General features: G+C 37.5%; 2 long non-coding RNA genes across 2 annotated transcripts in view; one reads left to right on the top strand and one right to left on the bottom strand.

The window, feature by feature from the left end:
- Positions 1–1,451: 1,451 nt before the first annotated feature.
- Positions 1,452–5,253, top strand: LOC112532536. Its single transcript, XR_003075445.3, has 4 exons — positions 1,452–1,568; positions 2,864–3,037; positions 4,599–4,672; positions 4,799–5,253. It is a non-coding gene; the product is annotated as an uncharacterized LOC112532536 (long non-coding RNA).
- LOC112532578 overlaps positions 3,034–15,141 on the bottom strand; it is a 45,594-nt gene continuing 33,486 nt past the window's right edge. The window contains exons 7-10 of the long non-coding RNA XR_006939445.1: positions 11,539–15,102; positions 8,108–9,555; positions 4,603–4,845; positions 3,034–4,486 (exon numbers count right to left, since the gene is read on the bottom strand). This is a non-coding gene — a long non-coding RNA (uncharacterized LOC112532578). The remainder of the gene's footprint in view (positions 4,487–4,602; positions 4,846–8,107; positions 9,556–11,538; positions 15,103–15,141) is intronic.

Here is a 15,141-nt window from a genome sequence, read left to right as displayed (position 1 = left end):
GAAGCTGATAGTCTGAAAGCAAATACAAAAATCTGTGCAACAGAGCTTTGATTTCTACTAATTACCTGTAACACGTGGAGCATATATAATCTACTTTATTTCTAGTGATATTCACCATGGTGAAGCAAAACATTTTCCAGCCAAATGGTACAAATAACTGGCAGATTTGAGATGTAGAAGAAGTCAGGTTCATTTCATGTAAGAAAACAAAATCTGGAAGCTGTCTATTTCTGCTGTCTGAGCATTTGAAAATCCTTCAATCCCTGCGCTCTCAGCCTTCTGTGGGTTGCTAAGTAGGAATACCTCAACAGCTTTCAGCAGAAATGGTAAGACATGGGGATTCCAAACCAGAGAGAATGGAGGCTGAAATTGCACAAGCCAGGAAATACTTGAAAGCAGGCAGACGACAACAGTACAATCCCAGGTAACGCGCAAGTGAAAGATCAAATTTAAAACTCCAACTCAAGCCTGCAGGACATTTGCCAGCATGCAAGTTAGGCTCCAGTGATGTATGGAATATATTTGCTCTGAGTCTACGCTCTGCTGTATGCCAGAAGCTTTTAAACCATCTTTACAAATATGTTCCCATCTTTTGCCAACTGAATATACAGTCTTTTTCCCTCACGTTGGTATCTACAGTTCTCCTTACTAACTTCATAATTTCTGTGGCTGTAACTACTCTTACATATATTCTCAGATATTTTTGTGAAATGCACCAAACTTAACTGTTCTCTTTTAGAAAATAAAAAATAAAAAAGTATTGTTTGCATTATTTGCACATACCTTCCACAAAAAAAAAAAAAAAAAAAAAAAAAAAAAGTTATTTTAAAAAGCTTCACTGCTCACTAATCAGTGCTAGCTCTATGGATTGGCAGCCATTCTATTCTACTGCTTTTTTCTTCAATTAATTTTTTCTCTACCCTCTTCTGTCTCCATTCATCCGATGTGACCCTTTCTCCTGCCACGTATCTACCATGGTTTGTTTCTTCAACAGCAGTGACTTTCATAAACTTGGCCTAATTTCTCTGCTGTAACCTTTATAATGTTATGTATAACTCCTTCATATTCTCCTAGGTCTTATAAGAACTCTCTTCTTCTGCAACTACTCTCCTGTAGACATGGATTTTTCTAGCTGTGGCTTTTTCTCCAAGTTTCAGTTCTATTCTGAAATGCAGATGTTCATGCACTCTAAACAGACGTTCTCAATCCATAATATTCCATGCTATTCCCAGACTAGAAAGCAGTCTCTATCTCAGAATGTTGATAAAGACAGCAGTGTTGCCAGCGTAACCCTAATATTCTTTTGGTCTTCCTCTATGCCCTCACCTCATTGTTCCTCATCCTTTATAGAAAAAAATGACTGTTGTATAGGCTGTTCACTGTGTCTTTAATGACACTCGATAGCACAGGTCAAGGCTGAAAGGACATGAAGCACAACCAAGTGTCTCAATCTTCATTCAGATTTTAGCCTGTGTCATAGCAGGAAGAAATTTAATACAATGGGCTACCTAGCTCAGCTACAGGATGTTGATTCCATGTGAAATATTGGAACCATTCAAGAAGAATGGGTAAGTAGGTTTTCCACGTTCTGTTTATCACATTATTTCAGGCAAGTACTGACCTAGTGCTTGTCAACGTTTAGATTCTAGTGTTGCCAAAACCACATAGAGAGGATTCCTTCTTTTCTGAGAGTTTCAGTTGTATACAAAGTAAAAAGTAAAATTAAAAACAATGGCTTTTGCTAAGGAATGCAGGAAATGTGTTGCATTTTCATTGCAACCACATGAAAGCAGAACTGCTGTGGAAATAAAATAGTTCCAAATACAATGAACTTGCTGACTCAGTTGATCCAGATGAAAAAAATACAAGTCAGCAATTTAAGCAACAGCAGTACCCACTGTACTGTATCTGCAGTACTGATGTAATGTGCATTGCAACATCATATTTCCCTGAATATAGCACTTGTGAGTTTGATGAGCTACAGCTTTTAGAAGAAGCTTTGGGTTTGCTGCAAATTACATAAGAGAGTTTTCCTTTACAGCTTAGACTGTTAGATGTTGGACCCACCCAACTCCTTAAGGAACAGGACTTTAAAAGCAAACAATTCACTCCAGCTTTTTTCTGACCTTAATCTGAAGCTCATATCAAATTTTAGATAAGCATAGATCTTGCCAATTCTCCTAATGTACCCAGAACTATCACCATTACAGCATTTTCTATTCAGAACAGCTTATGCAAATCATTTCATATTGTCATATGCAAATGATTTAATCCATTTTTGCTAGTTTTTATGAGTAACTTATAGGCAAAATGTTATAAGAAAAGTGAGCACATATTCAGGCCATTTCACATTTTTCACTTAATTTTCTACTTCAAAAATGTCTGTAAGAAATTAATAGCATCTGTCTCTTAAACAGCAGAGACCTATTCCAAGTGGAAAAACCATCTAGAATTTATGATTCCAAACAATTCATAGGAATTGGTACTCTACATCTATATTAGGTGAGAGAAGAAAGTGACAAAGCACGGGGAACGGGATATGAATCAGCCTGGAGACTGGTTATGGATTCTTTGTTGCAGCTGCTATAACTTTAGGATAACACAGGTAAAGCTACCTTTATCATTCTTAAGCAGCGGAAGTTGAGTCCAGAAAGTGTTCAACGCATGGAAGCATCTCCATGAGAAGCAACAGAACGCCAAGAAGGCCATTAACAGCAGATTACATTATAAGACACAAGAAAGACAGCTAGACAGCGAGTGAACAAACAGAGAAGGCATAAAAAGCAAAAGCTTCTCCTTTTATCTGGTTTGTGTGCCTTTCTTTTTCTTCCTTATACATTTTATCTACTTATTTGTTTTGTAGAAAGACTGTAAAATAGTTGAACATGACTGAACTGTGAAAGGACAGTAGATGAATAGAGAATTGTGGAATAACAGCACCTGCCTTAGAACATTATGCGTCTGCATCCCTGAAGATATGCATGCCTCTATTTGGAAACTCAATGAACAGAAAGCACAACATTATTTAATATTGTCTGTAAGTCAATTATTATAACCTATTTTAAAGAATGTAATTGTATTTAAAATGCAAGTAAAATAATAGAGATCATTTTCTCTTTTGCACACTGTGTGTAGTGAGTGTAAAGTATAATGTGTCCACAAATAACATACAGAAAACTCCTTGGATTCTTCGCTTTTTTTTTTCCTGCCTTTCATTCATGTGAAGTGTACACCTTGCTGGTTCTGCTGACAAAAGTCACAGAAGATGATTTTATTTGTTCAACACTACCAAATTCCCAAGGCGCCAAAGTTTCTTGTGTTCTCATGAAGTGGGCTGCTTTTGAAAAGTCTTGCCTTACACCCTACTGTTCTTCCCCTACATTTAGCTGCTTATTGCTCACTGCCACTGATGTTCTCTATTGTAGTAATTGACTCTGTTAGTTTATCTCCTCCTGTAGTCCTCCCATGTTATACAGTACATTTTCCAGTCATTGGGATATACAGAAGTGTAACTGAGAAGTAGATCATATACAGATATTTCCCCATAATATCAGAAACTGGCACTGCTCTGCTAATACTCTACAAGACAAGTAGCAGCAATGTACTTTGAAAAAGAATGCTACATAATATCCAAATCCACTTAAAAGAAAAATTCTGCTTATGCTAGCATAGTGCCTCTTGTTTTTGTTTTCCAGGAAAACTACCACGAATACATAACTAGTTTGATTACACTCACTGAAAGTGAACGTTTATAATTGTGCCTACTCCCTCTGAAGAATATTTCTGGGTACCGGACACTAACATTTTGCTTTTCTATTAAGAGTTCAGAAACATGCCAGGAGAGCCGTGATTCTAACTGGCAAAACTGCACACCGAGTTGTTGCAATATATCACTCATGAACAGCTGACAGACCAAGTATTATGTGCAGAGACTATGTGGCCGTGCAATTAGACTCAGGACGCCTGCGGTCTCTGCAAAGGGAATGGAGTGTTCGTCAGAAAAAGATGAGAATCAGCAGCAGAATTACTCATGGTCGAGGAGTTCTCCAGCTACAGTTATGATTTACACGCTGTTCTTTATATAGCTTGACTAGTCACTCCCCCTCACTTTCACTGAAGAAGGCATTACCAAGCAAGTGGTTTTCTGTAATAGTGATGGCTATTATTTCTGATATAGTTATTTTTTCTTTGTAAGCTAAGAAAAAACTGTGCTCAAACCATGTTTCTTTAAAAATACTGAAGACAAACTTGAAATGTCCCACAGTTCTAGTTCTTTGTGTGACTGTGATCTTGTCTTCAAGCCCTGAAATACTAGGTAATTTAAGCTAGAAGTGGCTCCAAGAGAAAAAATAAAGTCTGAAACAAGAATACATTAATTCAAGTGACATGTAGGTCAGTGCAATCTTCACTCCACTCAGAAGAAACCATTTTAAAGTCCAAGAAAGCAATAAACTTGAGTGGCAAAAGGCAGCTCCAAGCTAGCTCCCTGAAAGGAAAGAGAGAAATCACTGCACTATAGTTCTTTCTTCTCATTTCAAAAAAATAGATGGAGGACAGAGACTTGTAAAATTATTATTTACTTGTTTTTCACACAATAGGTACCTTCGTCTGATGTTGCAGCATGGACCACTAGCACGTTTTTTGTTCTTGCTTCTGTCCTTAAATGGCCCAAGTGAGTTATCTTCTGATACTGAGTGATTACATCTGATTTACATAATCACAATTTTGCACCTGAAACTCATTTTCATAAGCAAAATCAGGAAGCTCTTAACTTGCCTTTTGCTTTGTTTCTTCACAGGTTAATTTGCCTCAGCTGGAGACAGCTCACCCATCCTGATATGGTACCTGCATGCATAGAAGAAAAGTAATGAAAGAATTCCTGTGGTTTGGGTCAGTAAATAAAACAGAAAGTCTTTCTGGTGGTTGTGGTTTCTGCACTTAACAATGTGCTGTCTATCCTTGCTATTACAGATCTTAGTTGAGTCTTATATAAACTAAACTCTATTCCTGAAAGATATGTATACATAGTTTCATTCAGTTAAATGGCTGCGAAGATGGTGGAATTCACAGAACATTTTGGCACGTAACCAAAACATGTGGTGTTATGTCTGTAAAAGATCTGGCCAGGTACTGTAATTAGATCATGGATTTCGAGCTGTCACACACAATTATTTCTGGCAGTGCGCTTGTACAATATGTACACCTGTAACTTTCTGCATTCTTAAATGGGTGGAAGCATTCAGAAACTCCTTTCAGCAGGGATTGTTTCTGAGAGGTCTCCTGGTGAGAGAACAGCAGAAGAATATGGGAATGACCATTAAACTGTGGCATGAATATTTGCATTTTGGATTCCTGGAACAAAACCTGTGTCAGTAGGAGTTCAAACCATTGCAAATCTTACTTGAATTCTTTCTACTGATTGTTTCCTTAGAATGACTGGTCAATTTGATTTTCATTCCAGTTAATTATTCCCAGACAACTTCGATTTTTATTCAGAATGATAGATAAACATACAAACAGGAACTCCTGCTTTTTTTCTTGCAGTATCTGTCAGTAGTCACCAAACAAGATACTGCAAACCTAATCATACAGCGTATGTAAATTAAAGCTTTGAGCAGATTTTCCTACTATAGTGAAAAGAACAGCCTCAGTTTTCTATGTTCTGGAATTCTAATACAGTGAAGATAAAGACATATTGAATAAAATGTCTACGCAAGCTAATTTTGCAGAAGTAGACACAGGGTATTGAAAAAAGTGAGGAGAAGAAAGCAATTAAATTCTTAAGAAAATTTTAAATGCAACAGCTAAAGTTACACAAGTGCAATGGAATTCCTTTAAGAATGGATATTTGTAGCAATATGCTCCTTCAAAAAAGTAGAGACTCATGTAGAAAGCATGCAGTGATAGAAAGGTATTCAGTGTCTAGAGGTAACACTGGAAAAAGAAAATTATTAATGGAAATGTAATGGTCTTTTGGAGTCCAGGAGAACTTCAGCAAGTTTCCATACATTACAAAACCTCAATGCCTGTAGAAGGGCTACGCTGTAATGTTCATACTCCTGTTGCATAATAGCAGACAATAATACCCACAGTCCAGTTTTATCAAGGACAGTGAAATTAAAGTTTGGATCAAAGAAATTAAAACCCTTCATTTTCAATCTTCATCTTAAGATTTAGTTTCCTTAATCCATATTTAAGCACTTTAAAAACAACAGCCTGGGTTTTGAACCTCCATATACCTACATCTCCCAGTGACCTGGTCTGGATTTGGATATACTAAGCATTTTGAAAGTGAAGTTGATGAAGGTGCCCAGATGTTGATCTGATGTTAAAAGTTTACCAAAGTTCTACCTGTGGAATCAATAGAACATTTAAAAAACAAAAACAAAAAACACAGAAAATACAGAGAGAGAGGAAGGCCAGATTCCACTGAACCAAGGTTTGCATTTCACTATTATAATCACCAACTATCCTTCCAATGAATGAATAGTTGATATGCTACAGATTGTCATCCATTGAAAACTCTGTAAAGACAAACATTTTATTCTTTGGAAAAGAAGTGATGAAAAATGAAACTACTTTTCTTAGTGTGGAAAAGAAAAAAAAAAAAAACCTACATCAAAAATGTTGGAAACAATTCAAACAAAGAATGCATTATGCTGAGGGACATGAATCAATGTACATTCTGCAAAAAATACTTAGATAATAGAAGACGCTATGGCATTCTGACAATTCAGCCTTTGTTTCCAAAGCAAGAAAAATCAACTTGGATTTATATTTTTGAATGGGTTTGTTTGATCTGGGTGCAGGGGCAATGACTGTCATCAAGAATGCACGAGACCTCTAATATTAACTGTCAGGTTTTAGTCCCAGATAAGATTTCTAACTAAAAGTACAGCATTAAATCGTAAAATTGAAATGCAAAATAATTAAACTACAAAATATCTGTGTGTATGCTTAATTCAAAGGATGTGTTTAGTTTTGCTAAACACTTGCCTAGTTTACATCTTATTTCAAATGTAAATAAGTCAATGTTACTAACATTTCTCCTAAGGAGGACTAGAAACAGGGAAGATACAAAGTCTTACCCAAAGACAATATATCATATTTCATCTTCTTAGTAAAGATGAAATGAACTTCACTGTAGGAAGTTCTTACTCTATTGCACTGATCCTCAGCTCTACTAGCCCTATCTATTCAAAGTTTTATGGCTGCACTTCTACCTTTTCCTTATCTTTTCCAAAGATGAATCCTTATGTATCACTCCCTCTTCTCTGCTTCAAATAGAGCACAAACACCAAAAGAAGTAGTTGCTTGTTTCAATCCTGGAAACCTGGAACAGGTTAAAATGTACACAGCAGGACTGGAGGCAATCAGATACTGCAAAATCTGAGGCCCAGACTTAGGAAAACATTTTAACTGACAATGACTTTAAGAATGCAAAGATTAAGTATATCTAGAAGTATTGCTTTCATGAATAGCAACACAATTGGGCAACTGAGATTGAGGTCTGCTAAATGCCAACAGCAGCACTGAATATTTGCCTCTTGCTGATTTACTGTACCAGTTTTTGTTTGTTTGTTTGTTTGTTTTTTACAGCTGCTATTGTCAGAAAAGATCTCAGCAAACCTTAAAAGTTTCAGAATTACAGATCAGATTTGGGTAGGAATTCAAACCATGCGACAACAAATAATTGTAAACCTCTGATTTATAAATCATGGCTTTCTTTCTGTTAGCCATTCACGAGACCTAAAGAGCTATCTGAACTTAAGGTGATGGGGTGGGAAATTGAAGAGTAGATATCCATCTCTGCTACTGGGAGACTGTATTTTTGACAAATAAAGGTTTGCACTACACATAGCTTTGGGGTTTTTCACTTTCAATATCTTGAGTGAGAAGCAGCTGTGAGCTGAAATCATATTAACAAATTAACAGAAAGCATATTAACAAAACTCTTACAACAACAACTCTGCAGAGTACAGAAATGAGCCAGGCACCTCCATGCTGGGTGGAAGTTTGCCTCTGCTCCATGGCCCACCACATTCATGTGGAAAACCAACATCTTCTCGTGAGAGAATACAGGAAACTAATGAACCAAAGCACCAACTTTTTTTAGCTGTTACAGTTGAGCTCACAGATGTTCTGCATCTGCCCTCCAGAGAATTCAAATGGTCAGCAGAGTAAGGCAGCAATCCTGGCCTTGTCCTTTTTCCGCTGTGTCACATGGAGCAACCACACCTATGCTAACAGTGTGGACTTCCTTAGGCCTACAAGCAGAAAAGTGAAGAGGGAGAGCTCGAATTCAGAGACGCTCTGCCCTCTTCATGACAAAGGTGAATCACTCATCAGACAAACTGGGAAATCTTGCAGGCTGACGCTGCTGAACTGAGCTGGCCACTTTGAGTTCCATAGGGCTGATCTGATCAAATTGAGGAATATTATATTTGTAGGGGGGAAAAAAAGGTCTATAAGATACAGTCTGCATTTAAAACATTTGCCAACATTAGCAGCTTGAGTGAGAGGATGCAGTCTTGGCAGGCATAACTATAACAGTAAAATTCCTATGTACCTCAGGCACTGAAATCTAACTGCTGTTATACAGTGTTACTGGTCCAAATACATTTCTTTAAAGGGTAGTTTTGTTTCCCAGTCTTACTGATTTGTAGTAATGCTGACAAACTTCAGAGAGAGATGACCCATTCTGAAGCGAAACAAAAAATAAAACTATATTTTGAGGTGAGTGCTCTTACATGGACTGATCAACTTCGGTCTTTCTTGGGCTGAAGAAAGAAAAATAATCTACTGGATCTTCAGCTAAACGTCTTCTCTCCCCTTCATCCCAGCCTTTTCTCTGGAAGTCATACACTCACCAAAAGAAGCTGCAGAGGCGACATGCTAACATTTGTTTACTGTGGATCTCCCTTTGAAGAGTGATTACAACAACATCATTCTACATATCCGGAGGGTGGATTTCTTATCTCCCTGAAGGAGAAGGAGAACAATCACATATTTGATAAGTTCAAACAAAAGCGCACACAATTATAGGAAGTGAAATGTTTGCTAAAAGAGGGCAGTTTATACAAAACCCATTTTTATAACATCGTATACATATTTATTTCATGACAGCTTTCAAGACCAGCTTTCCATAACTGCAGTATCTCTGTTTTGTGGAGTATTTTCCAATTGAAAATTGACGCTTAAGGGGAAACATTCTCAGAGCAGAGACGTTACAAGAACTGCTGAGTAGCTTTCACTGCCATCCACCCTGCACTCCAAGGGAATGAGGTGTAGATAAATCTGTATAGCCTGCCTTTGCACCTGCAGGAACAGCTGTGAGAGGTGCATGGCAGGAGGGGCACTCACTTCCATGGCAGCTCCCATGTAGATCTGTAGTTCTGCAGGGAGGCCCTGCCTCTCCTGGCCCCTGCTCTGCCCTCCACTACTGCCCCAAAGCAGCAAGTGTGGCAAGGCATAAAAGTTGCAGGCAGTCCATTGTGTTCTGGAGGCTGAATTCTCCTGACACAACGGGTCTCCTCTTCTCCGTGAGGTCATCAGCTGTAAAATTAGACCAATGTCTTTCACATTCTGAAATGACACTTGAGGTATAATTTATTACATCTGTAAAGGTCTTTATATCCTTAGAAATAAATCAAGACGGAAGTAAATGATAAATCAGCGATTCGTATATACGAATATAGAATCATAAAGGTTTGAAAAGATCACTGAGTTCATCTGTCCCATCACCACCATGAGCACTAAACCATATCCTTATACAATGGGAAATTGTGAAGTAAGCAGTGAATGCAGGTGTAGAGCACTAGCAGTGAAAAATGGGAACATTTTTTTTGAAAGCCAGACATGACGTGTAGAACAACAGAAAAGCAGACTGAGCAGATGCTTCATCAGTTTGGATCAACACTTAAACTGTCAGGTCTTGGAAAAAAAAAAAATCAAACTGAAAACTTCAGGCCACTAAATTTCCAGAAAAGATTGCTGTTATTTGCCATCTCTGATCAGGTCAGAGAAGAACAAAACTTTTACAGCTGAAAACGTTGAACAATTATTCAATAGACAAATATAGATCTCATACAGACTCCACTTAATGTTTCTGCTGGAAAATTTGATAAAGCATATAATATACTAAAAACATTAAATATAATGAGAAAAATATTGGAACTTTTTGGAACCAATAAACCTTTTGCAAAGGTCAGCCTTTCGGCTGATATATTTGAACTAAATGAGACTTGATTTGACTGTTAATTCTATCACCCAAGTGTCAGAAAATCCTATGAAGAGTTCTCGATTTATCTTGAAAGGCAATTCTCCAGCCTGAGAATCCAGATTCCAGAGTGTGTAAGAAACATTTTCAGGATGAAATTGTAACATTTATATGCAAATAATGCTAGTAAAGTTAGAGATATGCAGAATATAGTGCATCTTAGTACTGCATTTATACCACTGTTATAGTTCAGGCAAGTAGAGCTAAATGTATTCAAAAAGGAGAACAAGCTAACTACATAGGGCTTACTTGGACCTGTATAACTGTAGATCTACAGTGAAGGTTTGCTGTGCTTAGTACATAGAAAAGAAAAAGGCTGATAACTTCAACTGTTCAGTAAACACAAAAAGAATGTATACCGCAACCTTTGCTCAGCGTTCAATACCACTGCCCTTTTATTTCTCTGGAGGACTTGGGCCCTTTCAGACTGAACACTAACCCTACGTCCTGTCCAACACATGATGCATGGGAGATGGTGAAGTTGACCTGAGGATCCTGGACAGCTTCTCTATCAGGAAATAACCCTGTAATAGTGTCTCCTGAAGTGTTCCGCATACCGTCTGATGTTCTATTCTGTCAGCCTGTTGCTGTCCCAGGAAAATCAGCGTTGCTGTTTCATGTAAAGGCATCTTATGTATATAAATCTTTTGTACCATTTATAATGAAGGACTTACACAAAAATGTAAGACCAATATACATGTCATTATCATTATACTGCTTTAAAGGAATAGCTCAGATAAAAGTTTTATAGATAAAAACCCCAGCAAAACTAGTATATATTTAAAGTAAGGCTTCCAATCTTGCGAGTGCTACTTGCTTAAAACTGCAACTACACACAGGTTTACCATGGTGAATATATGCTTAGAACAAAGCATGCAAGAAGGGTTTGAAAGTTTATTAAGGTTTCTGTAAATAGAAATAGGAATTGCCTCCTTCCTACTTGGAAATATAAAGCATTCATCGCAATCTGTGTATACCATTCACAGCACTGGTGGGATTATTACATTAGTATTACACCACACAAAAATAATAGATTTTAGCAGCTTTTGTGCTTGACTCTAAAGATTCACGAGCACAAGAAAAATGTCCTCACAAGTCCATTGAAGATTCAAAAAGTGAAGATATATGTTGCATTTTAAGGCAATTCTTTTTAAAGTCAAGCAGAACTATTTGAAACAGAGGTACCTTTCTTTACTAATTTATGCGGCGTGACTGGGAAAGCAGTGCACAGAAATGTATTTTCCTTCCTGTATACTTACATTGATTTTTGTCCTCAGCATACATAGATCCAAACAGTATTTTCACTTGCAAGTGTTCAAAGTTAATTATTCATGTTTGGTTTCCTGTAAATAAGTAAAGATGCTTCTGCGTTTCCCAGAAAGGATAAAAAATTATCTATGGTTAACTTCCGACATGCAAGACTCTGCAATCCCCCTTTGCAGGAAAATGTATCAATTACTCCTGCAATATTTAGTTGAATGGAGTTTTGAAGAGAACAGGAGCCAACAAACTCACTCAGAAATTATATATGCTCTTTTATTCCTTCCTTAAAAAGGTTTCCAGCAACAGGAGCTTTGGCATTCAAGAGGCTGTTAGAAAAAATTAAGGGACAGAAAGTGTCATCTGGTAAACACCCAAGTAAAAGCAAAAGCAGAGACACAAACATGAAAGAGATCGCAGATATCCTACTATTTATGATGTGATAGTAAAGTGTAAAGTGTACCGGGATCTTAAAGCAATACATGTTAATTACCCGCAGCAGATCTGTGATGTTATAAAAGTAATTGCTATGAACTTTTCTATATTGCTGATAACTGTACTTATCACAGCTTGGTTTGTTTGTTTTAAATTGCAACAGGAACGGGAACTCGCAACAATATAGTTCTGTAGGAAGATATCCATTTTTTTTAAGTATAAAACATTGGCATATATCCAATAGGCCTTTAACTCTGCTCATCAAAAGAAGACAGCAGTCTTGCCAGGGCAAAAGTCCACAAATGTATGTGTTCTACAGTGCTACCAGAACTGCAGAAAAGTTTTTCATCTAAGCCTCCAGAAGAGCAAGAATGAGCTGATAGTCCATCATCAAAAGCAGTTAAGCCAGTAAAATGCAGATTAAAAAAAAATCACAAGTATTATTTTTCTGCTTATAAGCAAGCTGTTAGCTGCAGAGGTGAAAGTAATCACTTAGGAGCTCCTATACTCCAGACAGGCAAAAATTTCTGCTGTGCACCAATGAGTAGGTTACCCCCATGTCCTCAGGAGTAGGTCAAGAACCCTTCCCATCCCTTCAGGAGTTCTAGTTTGGAGATGGTTAAAATCTGTCTGACTCCAAAGAGTTATCAATTTTTCCTAACATAACAAACTCCTGAACATATGCAAAAAAAAAAAAAAAAAAAAAAAAAAGATGTAAATAATTAAAAAGTCTTATCATGCTTTCCAGAGAGCAGTGAAATACAGGGCTGATAGACTTCACTATTATGCAAATAAAGAATGGCCCGGGGGAATGAAAATTGAAGCTTTGGAAAACAAGAATAGTTTAGAAAGTAAAGTGAGCTATTAATTTCAAGGTAAAGCTTCACCATCAGCTGCTGTCTATTATCTATCCAGACAGCCCTGTGACCACCTATCTAGCAATCCCACAGCAAAGACAAAATACTGCTAGGTTTCTACAGAGGCATTTGAGATGAATTCTCTGGATGACTTGTGAAACCCGGGCTTTTTTTCATTATCCTGCAGTTACGAACTCATCACATCCTACATTCATGTTTCAGAAGGGTAGAAGTAGTAACAAGAATGGATTTGGGAAATACCTTAAAAAGAAGAAGAAAAAAAGGAGAAGCAGCAGATGCTGGCATTACCTCATTGGCACATCCTAGTTAGACTGAAAAAAAAAATGACACAGAAGGAGTTATATTTAAACCTTCTCACTGAAGAAGAGGAAGCACATCAACTTTAATTATATTACAGGCAGGAATGCCACCAACTTCTGAGTTTAAACCTCAACAGGATCTTTTGAAGCACAGAACTGTTAGCTGTAAAAGAAGCAGATATCGAAAGTTCTTTGTCGTGTGCAGAGCTACATAAATTGAAATCAAGCACAGAACAAATGTCCGCAATGTTGGCTGAAATGAGATGAGTTTGTGGCAGCTCAGTCAGCTCTGAGAAAGTTTAGGTGACCCAGTTTCAAACAAAACAATTTATGGGAATAAGGAAAATACGACATATATCCAGTGCTGACAGACAAATAACCACATCCAGGAGGAAGGATTCCCCAAACCTTTCTGCCCAGTCCTGCCACACAAGCAGTTCTGCTAACCAGAAAAGGACATCACATTCTTCTTTGCACATGCAATTAAATTGTATGAATCTAAGGAGAGAGTATTGCTTTTAAACAATGAAGTCAGCCAATAAATCTTACTGTTGTCTAATGCTTCTAGGACTGTAACCTCAGTTCATGCCTCTAAATAAGTGAGGATGTTAATCATGGACTCCTGAGAGCTTTAGAGCCAATAATAGCCCTTCCACAGAGTAATTCTGCCAATTTCACTCATGTTACTTTTAGCTTACTCTGGCTTGAGAGGAATACCCACCCTACAGCCTGTATATAACCATCACTGTGAACTGCAATCTGCTTATGAACTCTCAAACACTTGCTGGCCCCTAGCCACAACCACAAGTAACAACAGTTTCAGAAGCAAACACAGCTCCTCTTCTTCCGCCATTCATTGCAAGAAAATTGTTTCTAATGTATTTAACAATTAAACAAGCTCCGTTCCATTAATTAATTCACCTATAATATTCAATTCACTTCTTGATATCCCTCTTTAATCAAAGCAGATCATGTTCTGCTTTCAAACAAATGAATCCATATGAACACTCAGCCCTGTGCTTTTTTACTTGTTAATAGCTAAGCCATGGGACTGTATGGGACTGCAGCACCCTCAGGATTTCTAAGAAATCTATGAGTCATCCCGTCTTCACTCACAGGAGAGCTATATGGCTGGGTTATTACTGCCACCTAGTTTTCAATTTTTATTATCTAGATTTTTGCATTTTCCATGATAGAAAGTACGTGTACGCAGTCAGAAAACATTCATTCTAGTCATATGTGATACGTATCCTGTGATGTTTGAACAGCGCAAACTCATGCAAGGATGAGCTGTTACTGGATGAATCTACATGCATCTAGATGCAATCACTCGTGATACATACTGAAGGGAAGGATACATCATTCCCAATCCCAAATGTAAACACCTCCTGAAAAGCCAACTCACAAGTTTGCTATGCAGGGTCAAACGAAAACCCTACTTTGCAGCACTGTAGAAGTTTTCTAAAATGTGCTGATAGATCTATACCTAATCTTGTCCAGCGGATGCTGCGCCTGACAGCTTTTATTTTATATGGACTTCTTTTAATGCAATTGACAAATGAAGTTTCCCATTTTATACAGGTGCTTTACTAAAATCTTGCATAAAGGCTTTGGAATATGAGGCTTCCCAATGAGACAGTATGCCTTGTTCATTTTGAGAAGTACCAGGTGAACCTTCGTATTGAGGCAGTCTTTCTAGACCAAAATGTGGGCAAGAAGCTTACCAGTAAAAGGCAGTGAAATGTGGAGAACAATTAAAGTAACTTTTGACACCTCATATAAAAACCTGTTTTGAGATCTGAGGAAGGAACTGTCAAGGTTCTCCACTCTGGTGTCCTGTCTGCTTCGTCGACTGCAATCATCTGTGGGATCCAGCAGAAACTGCAGGTTAAAACTAGAACCCAGCTGAGCAACACTTCACAACATTTGAAATATTTTGAAGTTTCCAATCCTGGAAAAAAAAAAAACAAAAAACAATACGTGTAACTGA

This window comes from Gallus gallus, chromosome 5 (genome assembly GCF_016699485.2).
Source record: "Gallus gallus isolate bGalGal1 chromosome 5, bGalGal1.mat.broiler.GRCg7b, whole genome shotgun sequence".
NCBI classification, from domain to species: domain Eukaryota; kingdom Metazoa; phylum Chordata; class Aves; order Galliformes; family Phasianidae; genus Gallus; species Gallus gallus.
Note: the sequence above shows the minus strand (reverse complement) of the source record. Positions and strands in the feature narration are given on the sequence as shown.